General features: G+C 38.1%; 1 protein-coding gene across 10 annotated transcripts in view; it reads left to right on the forward strand.

Moving 5' to 3' along the window:
• The window catches only part of eag (potassium voltage-gated channel protein ether a go-go), a 145,295-nt gene that overhangs the window by 81,942 nt on the left and 51,061 nt on the right, over positions 1 to 12,292 (forward strand). The gene's annotated exons all lie outside the window — the stretch shown is intronic.

Below are 12,292 nucleotides of genomic sequence, written 5' to 3' on the forward strand. Positions count from 1 at the left end.
TCGTTTCCGCCCTGTTTCACTTTGCCCAATTATTCCTCGTCGTCGTGTCGATTTGGCACAGCAACCGCATCTCGACGTTCGCCTCTCGCCGTTCTTATCCACATCGTTGCTTGACGATCCAGCTGGCAACGATCAACATCCATCCTCGAACAGCAGTAGCAAGAAGAAACGACGAAGCTACGTTGCTGCTCGACTCGATCCAACTCGCGAAACAATTTCTTCTTTGAAACAAATTTATCAGCGAAGCTATCGAAACGCTGTCTCGTTCGTTTTCGTCGAATCGCTACTTACTCTGCGATATTTTGAGCCGCAGAAATACAGAAAGCGCGTAAGATCCAACGATTGAAATATGCAAGCAAATGCAGAGATTTTGAGTGTACAGCTTCCTATCGAGCAACACGTGGAAGCGGGCGAAACGCGAATTCTCGTGGGAAAGTAAGAAAAAGATACAGAGTAAAATCTTTTTTCGAAATCGAGAGGAAATCGAGTTTAAAGATTGTACGTTGGAACATGGCCAATTTTTAAACTGGACAGGACTAAATTATCCATAGGAGACTGTGCGGAAAGTAAGTGGAGAACGTAGCTTTTTCCCCGCTAAGTTTAAAACGCGTTTAGTTCGGAATGTCTCTAGCACGCGCGTACGATAAATTTCGAAATTTATTTTCCTCGGAAACGAAGCGTCCTATGAACAAATTTTATTCCACGTTTTCCACTTATTTTCACACGTAGAACCACCTTCTGTCGATCATCTGGTTCTATCCAGTCCGCAATTAGCCGTGTTTAACGAGTTATTTGGCCGAGTATAAATATCTGGCAATTCTTGCAGTTAGCCGTTCGCAAAAGTTGGCTGCCTTTTCTTTCTTTTATTAATTAAAACAAACAAACATTAATTATAACAAAATTAATAGCGTCCTTGGTAATCTGGGTCGATCCTAGAGTTTTATAGGCGCGATACCTGTATCAAGCGTCCCGATACCTTGCAACTGGGCTGTACGTTCAACGAAAGTTTACATGGAACAGATAATAAAATGCACTGTTACGTAGAGTGTAACTCCGCCTGTACGAAATCTATTAGGTTGGCCGAAAAGTTTCTTTCGTTTCATAAGTGAAATAATAGATACACAATATTTTTTATTTTATATTATTTTATAGATTTATGTATGATCCATTTTGTGGTAATAGAATAAAATGGATCAAACATAATTCAATAAAATAATATTGTAGGATCTTACTACAATTAGTGTATTTACAATAGATTAAACAGATGTTGGTTAAATAGGAAACGATGGAACTAAATACAATAACGTACTATAATTAAGACAACTAAATAGTTAATTTGCAATTCTCGTCACCACGGTTCCAACGCTTTTTCTCACACGGACCACACTCTCTCGATAACGCAATTCGCGCTCTCTGACTTCTCAACTAACACTGATCGTTAATTCGTCTTTCTCCCTTAGCGTCCCTTTGTCCTTTGTCTTAGCCCCACCACGCACGTGATCCGCAACCGCTCATGGCCAGAGTCACGTAGGCCTTTTCGGCGTAACTATTCGATTGAAGGATCGACGATACATTGTTGGGCCTGTCGCCACTTCGACTTTCTCGCGACATTGTTTATATCGCCCGATATCTCTTAGGCCTTTCGTCCACGATACTACAATATAAAACAAAAAATGTTGTGCATCTACTATTTCCTTATAAAACGAAAGGAACTTTTCGGATTAACTGAACTTTATTAGCCGACCTCCTATTATCGTCTGAACTAACCTCCAGCCTACCTTGTACGAGTGTCTAACAATAAGGTGGAAACAGTAGAGACACGCGTTATATGTTGCCAATCCAATACAAGTTTGCAACGTATTTAAGAGAAAATGTTTCGTGGAATCCTCTTGCACGAACGCGAACTGCGATTAACCGACCGAAATAGATGGACAGGAAATTACGTAGAGCCTTGACTATCCGAGATGATGTGTCGTCTATTTATTTAGTGAAAAACTGAGATACTAGTGAGATCTGTTAGTTGGTTCATAAAATCGTAGGATTTTATTTTGAAATTTTATTTTCACAATGTAACATGGCGCGTGTGTTTAGGTTTGATTCATCGTTTGATCTATCGGCAATTTGATCAACTGCTTTCGCAGTATCCGACTATTCCAGCGCTCTTACGTACTGTTCACGTTAAAATGTCCAGAAAGACGAAGTTACGCTCAAGTTTAAGGCGTCTCGGACTGCACGGAACTTAGGTCGAACTCGCATAAACGAGACTCCGCTGTATACGAACCACCTGGTTGTATGTGGATCAATTGATCTATCCAGGGTATTCTTGTCGTATTTTTGGCTATTTTGCATTTTCACTTTGTAATTAATAATTGTAGTTAATAAATAAAATCTTTAATTTTATAAGTTAATAACTACTTTGCTCCCTACGATACTTTTAGCCAACTAACCTTTCGATTCTTAGCCAGATCTACCGTATAGTTTGTACTAAAGCAAAATAGAGAATGTGGAGAAAATTGCTCACTTACAAATAGGTTCAATGGCCTTTGAAGTCTCAGCGTATAGTTTGCACAAAATTCTGCCCTATAATTTTCACAAAATTCTAGTTTGCACAAAACCAAACCGGAGAATCCTTGAAAATAGTTCACTTTTAAATGATTTTTCGTGATCCTTTCCTTAGCACGTTTCCTCAAACACTATATCGCTTCCACGTAGATTTTCGAATGTTCCGAGCGAGAAATATTTCCATTTCGAGGAACGTGTTTCTGCCAACGTTGTTCATCTTTGCAGCTACACTTGTCAACGCGCACATATAAGCCATAACCGATTCAATTCGCAGAACAGTTTCCTTCTTGCGTTAAGCGTATTATTCATCACGTAAACTCCTGAAACGCTGTCTCATTCGTTTGATTCGTGGTCGGGCCAATGGTTTGCCAAGCCATTCGAGGATCATTTGCTTGCATGGTGTTCCTGTTGCATAGGCCTGGACGGGAAAGCACACGCTGGTCGAGGATCCATCGTTCAGAAGCTTTCAAGACGCTGGGCTACGATTCGAGAGGACACTCGATGGAAAGTGGCTGCTCGTCGTCGACTTCTTCGCCGTCTTCTTTCACCCATCCTCCTCGTCAACCGTTCCAGCACGCGAGACATTGTTCTCGTTGTCTTGTGATCGACTCGCGGCAAGATAGACGAGATGATTGAAACGTTATCGTAACTCCGAGGAGTGTCGTTCCATGTGTCTCGCTGCTAAAAACGTGGAAATAGAAATGTATTTTTCTTCCTTTTTTTTTTTTTTTTATTTAATTTGTACTTCACGATTTGTTCAGCTGGACATTTGGTAAAGAAATGTATTTGCATTTGAAATGATTAGACGATGCGTTTCTTCTGTTAGTAATTTCTTTGTTTTGTCTGTGGCGCGGTTGATTTTTTGTGTTTTAATTCTTCTTCTTTCTCTTCTCCTTTTTTTATTTTTTTCCTTCTTCTCCTCTTCTTCTTTTTCTTTTTTATCTTCTTCTTCTCCTTTTTTCTTATCTTTTTCCTTCTCCTTTTTCTTCTTCGCCCTCTTCTCTTTTTTTTCTTACGTTTCTCCTTCTTTTTTTTCTTTTGTCCTTGTTTAATGTATAATGTACAAAATAGTAGTATGAAGAAGAATAGTATAAAACAATATAGATGGTACAGAAACGAATAGCGTAAACAAAATTTTGAAAAAATTGCAATTGGTCGGAATCGCGAAGAAAACAAGAGAATATCATTCTTTTCGATTTTTTTTTTATCTGGTTCTTTTAACAAAAATTTAAACGACATATTTTGAAGATTTATGGCAGTTATACACACGCTGACAATTTCACCGAAATCGATGAACGTTACTACGAGTTACAAAACGAATTAAAAATGGCGAAGATCACAGTTTTGAGATTCGCTGTAGTACATGAGTCTGCGATTTTACCGCAAGTCACCGATCATAGCCGAAGTTTGCCGAATGCACATTTAAATTGGTCGCATCGTTTCGTCTCTATTTAGAAGTGGTTTCTTTGTGAGGAGCGTCGCCTCTTGTTGCATCCCTGCTCTTTGTTCTGCGAACAATTTAAGAGATGAAAATGCTCTTTCCACGCTGGATTGCGTGGCAGGTACCGCGTGAAAATTGTAGCCAATTTTGCTACACGTGATATCGCCGCATACTTCTTCTCTTTCCAATAGACCATTAAATTCGGTGTCGATGTCGACATCTCTCTTCCTTATAATTCTCGATTTCCTATACTGATTGAAGTACTTGTGAATTATCATGCAATTTATCGTCGGATGGAGAGTCCACTTGGTTTCTCTCTCACTCTCACTCTCATTTCTCTCGCTGATTCTTTTATAAGAGATAAAAAAATTTTTTTCTTTTTTCTCTCGCTCTGACAGTAACGAACGTTCAAGTTTGAAATACAAAAAAGGAAGCTGCTACTCAATGAATACGACTCGTCAGTAATGTTAACGACAATTGACAATAATTGAATGTGACCAGAACAACATTTTTCGTTGTTGATAATAATTATCGGTAACGGAAAGAAAATTTCGATCATCGACGATGGTTATTGGTAATCAGAATTAAATTTCCATCGTCTGTAATGATTATTCGTAACCAAAATAAAATTTCCATCGTTGATAATGGTTACTGGTAATCTAAAAAATTTTGATACAATTTTGCAATGGTTATCGGTAAAGAAAACATTCTTTACGTCTCCCGTAATGGTTATCGGTAACCAAAACAAAATTCTGCTGTTCGATAACGATCATTGGTAACCAGAAAAAATTCCGCTCATTTATATCGGTTACCGGTAGCTAGAATGGAATTCCCATCATTAGTAATGCTTATCGTTGACCAAAACAATTTTTTCGCCGTCGATAAAGATTACCGCTAAACAAAATAAAATTCTCATCGTCGATAATGTCTATTGGTAACCAAAAAAAAAAAAAACAAATGCAAGAAAAGAAAAATTCCAATCATTTATATTGGTTAGTGACGAGCGAAATTAAACTTCTATCGTCGACGATGGTTACTCGTAATCGTAGCAATTAAAGGCTAAATATCTCTTGATCGTTTGATTTTCTGAGAAATTTTCTTCAGATTTCTCGATAGCTGGCCTCCGTCCGAATAAGAATGAACATTCTCACCATGACTATCCGCGAAGCGATGTTTGGCATAACTGTTACTTCGAATCTGTGGCATTATTTTGCGTCTTAAGGAGGATAGAAATTCTCCCATCAGGTGCATGAATGAGTACTTCCAACCAGATGGTCGAGAGGATAATAGGTGGGTGGGTTAGCCGCGTAGAAAGTTGCATAGGGTCGGTGCACGTAGCCTTGACCCGTTTTCATCGAACGAGCCAGGTCAGGAGAGTGCGTCGGTACCAACGTTATAGAATCGAGCTTTTGCTCGCGTTGCGTGCAGTATTGGTGCACGGGTACTCGTGCACGCCTACGATTATCGTTATCGTCTTTTCGCCTGTAAACGCGCGAGAAAATGGCAAATGTCGAGGAAAATGAAAGAAAATTGCAAGAGCGCGTGGACTCGTTTCGTGTTTTGTTCAATGGCCGCGTGAAACTATGCGTAACGCGTGCGAATTTGTACACGCAAAAACGTAGGAAACGCTTTTTGCAAATAGGTGTTTTTGAAGAGTAAAATTTTTCTTTTCCCTTCGCTGCTTCGTGTTCGTTAAAATATCGAATTTATACGATCGGTTTAATAGAATCGTATAAGCTTTTATAATAAATTGCATCGTGACCCAGCATCAATTTAATAACATCGTATAACGTTTAATAATAAATTACGTCATAAACATCGTCGCATTTAATAACATCATAGAACGTTTAATAATAAATTACGTCATCGAACATTGTCCATTTAATAAGATCGTATAAGCTGTTCATTCACCAAATCTGTCGCTAGATGCACAAAGCAGAATGTAGGGAAAATTAGCCGAATTATATACAGAGTGTCCCCTGGTTTTATTCGACCCATGCAGATATCTCGTGAACTATAGGTTACTCTAAAACGTATGACGTTTCCAATAAAACTTGTTCCGTTTCAAGGGAGATGTGTTACGATGATCAGCAGATTTGTTTAGGTGGGGGCGCCTTCGAGGTCTCAGGATGACCCCCCTTTTCTTAAATGGAACTATACACCATGTTTCCATACACCGTTTTACGACACGCTGTGTTCCATTCTCCGCAGAAAAGTATCCAACTGCAGAGTATCTGCAAAATTAAACTAAAGTTTAAGAAATGTTTCAATGTTAATTTCATCGAATCCAGTGTACAAAGGATAAGGAAAACATAACGACGAAAACACTGCATTATCTTTCCTTATCTTCCATACGATAATTTCTATAAGATTAAAGTTAAAATAACTTTTGAACCGATTATTTATCGATCCAAATACCCTAACACCTTTTTGTAGAGAATTAAAAAGTGCATCGAACGGTGTATAAAAAATATATAGTTCCACTTAAAAAGACAAAGATCACCTCTAATCTCCAAGGTACGTCCACCTACATGAGATTTGTTACCTTCACAGGATTACCAACAGCAACAAGTTTTATAACCAGAAACAGTTTTATTTGAAACAAATAACATTTTTTTCCTTTTCTCGAATTATGTATAGTATATGGAAATAGAGTGAAAATACTATCGAGTGATATCCACACCGTCGAATTTGCTAGTTGGCACAACAGAGCCAGCAGTCGTTAGTCCAATATAGATATTTAACAAAAATGTATAATTTAGGAGATATTTACGTGGCTGGATTAGAATGGGACACCCTGTATAGGATGAGCATCGATCAAGCGTTTTGACAGTCAATTTTGAAGAATTTCACGAAAGTGGGACGAACCAAATGTGAACGGTTCACTATTAATATGCAATCATGAATTATCCGCATCGTAAACATCATCAATTTAATGATATCGTATAACGTTTAACGGCAAATTACATGATAAACGTCATCGGTTTAACCAGTTAGCTATTGCGGCCTCTTTGAAAACTTTGAAAATTGCGTACATAAAATGTGTGGCAAAAAGTAAACGATGACGAGTATAGTCGTCAAGCACGGAGTACATGTGGCTGTTGTAACAGAATTAAGTTGCAATGAAACGATTATTTTATTTTTGAATTTTATTACCGACAGAACTCGCGATAATTGAAAATATTACCATTTTTACATGACGAGTATACTCGTCAGAAACAGCTAATTGGTTAGTAATCTTGCTGGCCAGTTAATACAATGATCTAAAAGTTGGTAAAAACAGTGGAGGAATTTGCAATCGAAGGATGTACGGAGTCGAGAATTCCCTGGCGATTCGTAATGGTGGCCGGTGGAGAAATGGTGAAAAAACCAAAAAAGACTTTAATTAAGGCAGAGTCGGTGAAAGGAGCGACCCGCTTAAATGGGAATTCACCACGGGCGAATCTCCGGTAGAACTACGTTGACCAGCGCGCCTCTATAGTACACGAGAGCGAACTCGAGAATTTCATAATTTCTTGCCCATTCACAGCTCGTTGATGGAATCAGCCGTTTCCGCGAAACGAGGATGAAATTATCAGGTAGTCGAGAGATTTTCCCTACCTTCGTTTTCTATCGCGATTATTTATCACCGATAAATATTTCTCGCTTGATAAGAACGCGTACGTTTTATTCTCGCTCTATCGTCTCACTATTGTTCTAGAATGATTTCGTTCAAACTATAAGCAATTCTATTTTTTTAAATAAATTTTAATTTTAATTGTGTGTAAATGTTAAATCATAAATATATATACATATATGTAAAATTCATCTGAAATTAGAACCGAACGGGTTACTTTTCCTTTGGCAAAAAAAAATAGGGGAAAATTGATCACGTGATTCTGTTTCTATACACCGTTAACCAATTAGGTATTTCTGACGAGTATACTCGTTACAAGGAAATAGCAATACCTTGTGTTACGACGAATACATTCGTCATGTTAAAAAAAAAAGATAAAACTTGACGAGTATACTCGTCGTCGCTTACTTTTTGCCACACAGTTTAGGTTTTTCAAAGAGGTTGCAACAGCTAACTGGTTAAAGTGGATGTGGCAGTTGCAGCACAGATGCAACATTCCGACCAATCAACGCTTCGCAAAGAAAAAGTCTGTCTGCTTCGTGTCTTCTGCCAAACTTTCGCTTTCCAGATTCCTTTAGACACTTTCGGTTTCTCGCTCTTTTGTCTGCCCACGTTCAAGGACCTTTTCTTCGGCCTCGCTCAGCCTGCAAACCATACGCGAATGAATCTTCTCTCAGTTTGCCTTCCGTTGCACATTCTTCGACCGCACTTTTATTCCTTTCAAACGTATTTCAGTGTCAGCGACTTTCTACCTATGAAATATCTCTATCTTTCCGTTACACGGTTTTCCTTGGATCGAATTTTCCCCTTAATTAATATCATCAGCAGCAGCGGCTTTATTTATTGCTTGTTCCCCAGCATCGTGACAGGAACAATGTGTTTTACTGTTCGTGTTTTCACCGACACAAAATTTGCTCCACACGCCAGACTTCACCGACGACAGCTTTTACCGACTGACAGTATTAGCAGAGGGACGTGAGAAAGGATTTTTATTTGTGTAGATTTATTACTGTAATTAATGAGGGATGAAAGTTACTAGCTCAAACCTGACACACTGACCGTCACTGTGGTGTGTCACAGATTTGGTATTGTTTCGAGCGTTGAAATTACACGGAAACTTAATGTTGATTAATTGACATTGAAGGGAAACTTATTTCATCGCTAGCCAGCTTGTGCTCTGTATTGGCTTTGGGTTGGCTTTCCTGATCAGGCCGACCATCAACTATCCGCAGCAATAAAACTACAGGAAGAAAAATCCCCTAGCATTTCGCTGCGCTAATACCAGCAGCCAGTTGACGCTATTGTTAGTCAAAGCTATTGTCGGTGAAGCTTGCGCAGGTAATTTGAATGGAACCCGTGTTTTACACACGTCTTACGTGTTTTCCTCTCTATTATACAGGGTGTCTCGGTATCAACGGTTCTTCGTAAACTTGAACAATGTAGTTTAAGTGTAAAAAGAAAGAGAGACACTATGAGGAAAGAAAGACAGGAAAATAGCAACGAATAACAAAACGCGAAGAAAATTAACCACAAGACGAGTATAAATATAGTGGATAGGTGTTATCAAAATATGTACAGGGTGGCTTGGTGTTAAACGACCAAACTTTACCAGTTTGTTCTACGAATGGGAACAAGGAGGAAACGTTATATAAACATAATTCTGCGAACGCTTTATGAGAAAATTGTAACAAAAAGAGGGAACCTAAAGGTAGTAGACTAATATTATCGTGAGAGATGAATCGGTCAGGGAGGACGCATTGTTCGGTTGACGAGGTCGCCAGCTCTTACGCTGTTGGACTTTTATCTACGGGCAAATGATAAAAGTGATAATGTGTCGCGCAAGAATTGATTCGAGATACGAACCGATACAAAGGATCTACGTGACGCATTCAGTGAGTCGAAGCAAAATAAGCATCAAATTCGAAAAGTGAGAAACTTAATCTTCGAAAGATACTGTATACTCGAAACGAAATAATACTTTTAAAATAGTAACACAAAAGTCTGATTCATTTGACTTTTCATGTTTCTTGCGTAATTTTCCTATAAAGCGCTTGCAAACAATATTTTGTGTTACGGCGAGTATACTCGTCATGCGTAAAACGTAGTCATAATTTGCCGTTTAAATTACAATTTAGCAATCGCAGTGACTCGCACTAATAAAATTAAGAAATAGAACAGTCTTCTCGTTACAACTTCGACGTTATAACAGCCACGCGTAACCCGTGTTCCACGAGTATATTCGTCGTCGCTTACTGTTTTATCGACGATACTGTCGATATTTCAAGGTTCTAAACGAAAACACGGTATCGACGATACGTTCCGATCCTTTTAATTGAGAATCTTGAAATATTCACAATATACAGGCTGTCCAATTTAAATCGACGTCTATGAACACATCTGTAAAAGTAATCGTAATTGATACCGGGAAACGTTTCAAACAAAAGTTAGATGGCTTCGAGGGAGCCGTAATTTCATGCAAGTGTCTTTCCCTAGATAAAAACACTAGATAGAAACAACAATGTCGATCGTGTTGGAGCGATCCTCACTTCTAGCAAAACTTTTAGCTCTAAATCAATTTAAAGAGCCTCTCAGCTTCACAGCCTTTTTCTAGGAACATGCGTTGCACAAATGGTGCAGCTTATACTTACACTTACCTAGATATATTTCTATTATACATTCATCCGCGCATTCCACATTCTATTCCAAGAGAACCTCAACAGGTCGGACACTGATCCAGCCCAACCCATATTCTTTTCCCTGTCTTCTACGCGATATCAAGGACAATTTACCGAATGTCCAGCTCTACAAATTAAATAAAAAAGAAAAGATATCGCCTCAAATGATCTCTCGTCGATGAGTTAAAATGAATTATCTCAATTAATTATCAGGAAATCAAAATTATCTCCTTCGTCGATGACTTGAAATTAAATGGAACTCTGTATGAAAAGGCAGCCATCTGCTCGAAAATGAATCGTATACGTGAGAATATAATCGTAACACGAATCGTATCAAAGATTCTTGCCAGCATCCGAGAAACTAAGCTCGAGCTGCGGTTACTTGTAGAGGAAAAAATAGCGCGGGACATTGTTCGCTTGGCAAGTTGTTTTCTTCGATTTGGTTGAAATCGACGAGGTACGCCTTTCTCGGTGTAACTATGAAAAGTAAGCGAGACACGAAAAATTCGATAAGCGTTTGTATGCAAACTTCAGTAACTGTCCGCATAAAAAGGTTTTCTACGCAAGGAGCGTCCGACTACTCTGGCGAGTTAACGTAGTCGTAGACTCGCGATATCAAAGGAATTTCAAATGAACTTGAAGCGGGAATTGGATCAAGGAGCGAGGGGACGCGTGAATGACGATTTCCACGATTTTTCTTCGGTAGACGCGGCTCGAATAAAGGTATAAAGCTCGTTAATGCGGTACGTGCGCCGCTAGCGAATAAGTGGATGAGGAAACCTGACCGAGCGGGCTGGCTGAAGAGGTTGGAATTTCCACGGAAAATGCACGCCGGCTATGCGGAAAATCGTCGTCGTTATTATTATTCCAGCTTTATTACGTGCCAAAAACGTCACCGGCTAAATAAATACGGATTAGGATATCATGGTGTTATTTTAATATCTAAGTAAATAAGAAAGTAAAAAAAGGAGAGAAAAAATGAATTTAATTTCATATCACTCTCATAGAAAGAAGATTAAAAAGAAAACACCCCACTGACCTCGCTAAAGACATAAAATAGACAAACTCGAAAATGGTACCATGCTGGGGGTAGTCATCCACATGTTAAATAGCAATAAAGCTAGAAAAATTTACCGAATGTGCAGCTGGACAAATTGTAAAATACAAATTAAATAAGAAAAAAAAATTTGATATCGTCGGTGGAAATCTCCCTACGGCAACTATGTGCAAGGTTTTGTTTTTAAATATTTTTAAGGCACACGTGTATTAAAGTTGTAGAGGAGCAAATCAGTGGGATCAGTTTTAATATACAGAAGAGAAAACGTGTCTTGTTCAAATTTTGGATACATTTTTAATGTTGGAAATATTATCCGACGATACTCTTTTCTTTCTCCTTTTTTTTCTTTCAAAAATACATTGCTACTCATAAATATACGAACAAAGATACGAGAGTTGCCCATTGTTCTTATTTTCTACTCGTCTTATTTTTAAGTACTAATTAATGTAACAAGGTTAGAGGTTCAAGCGTAAACAATAAACGTAATGAATAGATGTTGCAATATTTATGACCAGCACTCGATAAAGTAACTTGTTTTCTACCATTTTTCTTTTTCTACTGTGCCTGTAAAAAGTATCGACACGCCATCCTATTTATTGTAGGTTATACACCGATTAACGAGGTGCAGGTATATTAAACTTCGTTCAATAGCAATTTAATAGAATTAGTATTTATTAGTACTTTCATATTTCTTTTTGTAATATCTTTTATATCCTATTCGAAAATTATCTGAAATTAGTCTAAATGAATTTATTTGAGAATACTGTTAGGTTGGCGACTAAGTGATTGCGGATTTTGTCAATACCACCTAACGACAAAATCCGTAATCACTTAGTTGCTAACCTAATATGAAAATGAAACATAGAAGAAACGTCGTGAATTGTCGTTGTTTTTCGTTAACATTATACGAATAAAAAACAAAATATCGATCGAAGAAACAT

This window comes from Bombus flavifrons, chromosome 3 (genome assembly GCF_040668555.2).
Source record: "Bombus flavifrons isolate JBK064 chromosome 3, iyBomFlav1_principal, whole genome shotgun sequence".
In the NCBI taxonomy this organism is placed as follows: Eukaryota; Metazoa; Arthropoda; class Insecta; order Hymenoptera; family Apidae; genus Bombus; species Bombus flavifrons.